The 4,781-nt window shown below is 38.5% G+C and overlaps 1 pseudogene; it reads right to left on the bottom strand.

Moving 5' to 3' along the window:
• Positions 1-2,190: 2,190 nt before the first annotated feature.
• LOC114820908 (F-box/kelch-repeat protein OR23-like) lies at positions 2,191-4,452 on the bottom strand (annotated as a pseudogene).
• Positions 4,453-4,781: the final 329 nt, after the last annotated feature.

Raw genomic sequence — 4,781 nt, 5'->3', positions numbered from 1 at the left:
TTTTTTTTTTTAATTTTTAATTTTATCATTTCTCTAATTTATATGTGAGTTTTCATTTCTTCTGTCTTCTCCCTCCCTTTGCCCCCTTTCTTGATCCAAATTTACAAGCACTAAAATAGGGATTGGAATTTGCTGCAATTAAATGTAAAAACGTATTAAAGGTCAGTTACCCTTTGGAGAAGAGATAAATTTGAGGGAAAAGAGAGAAATCAGAGTGGAAAAAAGGAAGAGAGAAGGATAAAGACAAAATTGTTTCGTGTACTTGTTCGCTCTCTTCATATTAAGCTCGCTCATACCATGTATATACACGACATGCACATGATATGCACATGTTATGCTCACAAATCTGAGCTCAGCCCAAAAACTCATAGCTTATAGCTCTCTCTTCAAAATCAGAAAAATTACGCAATCAGATAAATGACCCTAAACTTTATATGAAGAATTGAAGATTCATTAATTGGAATTTGGTATCAAGTTTGATTGGGTTCAAATATTTCAAGGATTTGAAAAAATTGCAGTTTGAATGGGCACGAAAGAACCCAACTGAATAAGAGGAAATTGTTTCACGAACTCGTTCGCTTTATTTTTTTGTATTTGCAGGGTTTGCCTTTGAATCAAAGGAAAAAGTAGTAAACTACGTTAATGCGAAGAGTATCAAAGATGTAAATACGCACTACATACACATAATACACTATATGCACACCACATGCACATAATATGTACAGTACATGCACATGATATGCACAAAATGGGAGAAACTTTAATGACAACATATTGGTATAGTGGATACAAATAAAACATAATTGTTACATATATAAGGTTATAGTGATAGTTTGAAAAATCTTGTTACGTATATCAACCACCGCTTAACCGTGCACGTGGAAAACATGATACTTGTTGTCATTATTTCATGGACACACATGACTCTTAACGTCCTCTAAGTTTTTTCTTAATTTTGTTTTTCGCCGAGGCCAACTAGGTTGTGGTCATACTCACTAAATTTTGGGGCACAACATACATGCATCATAACTAGTGAACATTCCCGCTTCTCATATTAAAATCTAGCCATGCACACCATATGCACACCACATGCACATTACGAAAAAAATTTCACAAATTTCTGCAATTGAACACTTGAACCAGAAATTGTTTCATCCCAATCTTGTAGCCCGTCAAAACTTGAAATTTATTCCACAACCCATACGCCACAACATGAAACACAAACCCTAATTTAACTTCTAAGTATTAATTCATCTTACAAACAACCCATTTATTTCATAAATCATTGATGAAAGAACTTGGAGCTAAACACCCTACCTTACTATGCTTGCCGAAGCTTCAGTCGTTGGAAAAAATGGAACTTTCCAGCCAAAACAGAAAATATGATACAAAACCTAGCTCACTCTTCTCACACCTCTCCTGCATCCCCTTGTTTGAAATCAAAGGTTTAAGGTCAACCCAAAACTCAGCTCAATCTTCTCATCTCTCCTTGGACTTCCATCTCTTCGAGATTAGAGCTCAACCCAGAAACCCAAAGCTCACATGCATCCCTCTCTTCCAAAATGAGAATAGTGGATGCAATCTTCCAAAATGAGAATAGTGGATGCAATCACCTGATGATTTGTACTATTTATATATGGGTATTTTAATAATTTCGGTTTTGTGTAAGATTTGTGCATGGTCGATATGTTCTATTTCTGTTCTAAGATTAAAAAATTGTCTTATTTTGAAGTTCCAATATCCTTTCTCTTTTGGAAAAGGCTGTTTCATTTTTATGGTTTTGATTTTGTAAGATTGGTGTCATGCATGATTTATTTTGTACGCAGGAAATCTACCCAAAAATTCAGTTCACACATGTAGAAAACGTGGCTTTTTAGTGCACTTCACGTGTTTTGGTCATCTGCACCAATTAGTGGTGCCTAATTTGACGCTTTCTATTTTAATTTTCAATTGTTTTCACATCATGACTTTCCTATTTACATACAAAAAGTCGGAGTTTTCAAGATGTCGGTGTCACGTTTTAGGAGTAATATACGGATTTGGATCCTCTCTGAGGCAACTGGTCGGGATCATGTTGATCAATATTCGTGGACCATTAGATTTTTATCCAATGACTATAAACATGGGACTCTTTAAAAGTTATAATAATTGTAGCCGTTGGATAAAAATCTAACGGTCCATGAACACTGGTCAGGAGGATCCCGACCAGTTGCCTCGAAGAGGATCAAAATCTGTAATATACAACCAAGAAAGATCTATGAGGAGTTCTGACTGTTGGGTTTGTGCTCAATCATTCAAATGAATAAAGAAAATTTTAATGAAAAACTCCTGGTATAGTTTATTTTAACGAAAAATCATATTTTTATATTAAAAAGTCAATCTTGGTACTATTCACTTTACCCTTTATTTTGTCCTTATCGCTAAAACTCAAAGTTTTCAAATCATTTTCATTAATTTTCCTATGAATAAAGGGTATAGTTAGGACAAGTCTCTGTCCGACTCATATAAATATCATGACGGTAATTATTTGTGATAAGTTCGACACTTAGTGTGATTTGCACAGATGCGTAGCTTTGCCATGAGGGTATTGGCTCGTTGTAAAAATATCTTTGGAAATAGCAAATTGTTTGTCGATAAGCAACAAACGGATTTCACATTTCTTCCAAACAGTCAAATTAAGGGTCCCTTTTGCATTTGCGTGTTTACAATTATATGAGTAACGCTAGGAAATTAAATTTGTAAATAAAATTTACAAATTAAATGATATGTTATTAATAAAAATGAGTACATTTATCAATATTTAAGAAATAAACCAATCATCAACTTACATATCGTACAAATTTAGTCTCTTTATCGTTACACCAATTACATGCAGCTGGTTGTTGAAGAAAGAAAGTATTGTAATGAATGCCACATTTAAAGCAGGACATATATATAATGGGAAGTTGCTGTCACTAAAAGATGGAGGCAGATTGTTTGACTCCGGTTCCCTTCTCATCCTCTCTTATTTGTGAGGTTACGGTTAAGCCACGTCAACATTTTATATTCTTATTGTTTTTATATCTATAAAAAAAAATAGGGCAAAAGACTGTTTACTACCCTCATGTTTCGTGGTTTTCAACATTTAGTACATCAATTTTTTTTCATCTCAGAGTCATACCTAAAATGTTAATTGTGGGACAGTTTCATACATCTGTTAGTCAAACTGTTAGTTCTTCCGTTAAGTGATGATGTGGCGCCCATGCGGACAATGACTGGGTGCCACGTGTCATTAAAAAATATTAAAATAATTAATTAAATTTAAAAAAAAAAAAACCTGAACTGCAACTCATCAGAAGAAGGAAAAAAAAAAGAACTCGAAGAAGAAGAAGGAAGAAGAACCCAGAAGAAGAAGAAGAAGGAGGAGGAAGAAGAAGGAGGAGAAGAAAAAAAAATTAACGAATTTGCAGAAGAAGAAGAAGAGGAGGAAGAAGGAGAAGAAAAAAAAAAAAACCAAATCTGCCCAAACCCAGTTCATCGCCATCTTCCACGACAACAGTTTTGCCTAGTCTCATCCTCTCCCCTGCTTCCCACATATTCCAACCTCTCTCCACCTGCAACCACCATTCCCATTCTTCAATTCCATTACCACGACGTCTCTGTAATGCTCGTCCACCGGAAAAACCCCTAAAATTGTTCTGGACTCGCCGTACCCACCCGTAACCCAGAACTCCCTCTCCTCGCCATCCCCAACAAAGAACCCCGCGCACCTAGCCCGAAAACTTGGCAACCTGTCCATTGCAACCCATTCATTTCTACCAATGTCATACCGCTCGACCGAGCTCATTCGGCTTCCAGCCGCGCTGAACAAAGTGTGGCAGATCCGCCACCAGCGACGAGAATCCCTCCCGAATTTGGAACCGCGGCGCAGGCGAAGGTTCCGCGTGGGGTGAGCATCGGAGCGAGGAAGTCCCACGAGGAAGTGCTGAAGTCAAATCGGAAGACCGTGAAGGACGGCGAGGGATGGTCGATCGGAAACGAACGAGTGTCGAAGAGCAAGCCGCCGATGACGTATAGATGGGGCCCAATTGAGAGGGAGGTGAAGTTGCAGAGGTCGTAGACGTGGGGATTGCAGGGCATGGGCGGGAAGGGGCACCAGGTTAGCGTTCGGGGATCGAAGAGGTAAGGGGCGGCAATGGAGGGGTCCTGGGGGAAGATGCAGAGGAGGTGGGAGAGGTTGCTGCGGTGGTGGGTCTGGCGGAGGGCGATTAGGGTTTTGGAGGAGAGGAAGAGCCTCCATCATTTGCAGGTGGGTCGGAGACGGGCCTGGTGGGAGAAGGGGATGAAGGAGAGGATCAGTGCAGTGACGTCGTTTGGGAGGTCGGGAATTAGGGTTAGGGATTCGTCGATCGGAATCAATAGCGAATAGGAGGAAGAAGAAGGAGGAGGAGATGGAGGTGGAAATCGGGTCATTTCTTCCTCTTCGGGTTCTTCTTCTTCTTCCTCCTTCCTCTGGGTTCTTCTTCCTTCTTCTTCCTCGAGTTTGGTTTTTTTTTTTAATTTAATTAATTATTTTAATAATTTTTAATGACACATGGTGCCCAGTCATTGTCCACATGGACGCCACGTCATCACTTAACGGGAGAACTAACAGTTTGACTAATGGATGTATGAAACTGTCCCAAAATTAACATTTTAGGTATGACTCTGGGATGAAAAAAAATTGATGTACTAAATGTTGAAAACCACGAAACATGAGGGTAGTAAACAGTCTTTTGCCCAAAAAAATAATATAAAATGTT

Source organism: Malus domestica, chromosome 14 (assembly GCF_042453785.1).
Source record: "Malus domestica chromosome 14, GDT2T_hap1".
In the NCBI taxonomy this organism is placed as follows: domain Eukaryota; kingdom Viridiplantae; phylum Streptophyta; class Magnoliopsida; order Rosales; family Rosaceae; genus Malus; species Malus domestica.
Note: the sequence above shows the minus strand (reverse complement) of the source record. Positions and strands in the feature narration are given on the sequence as shown.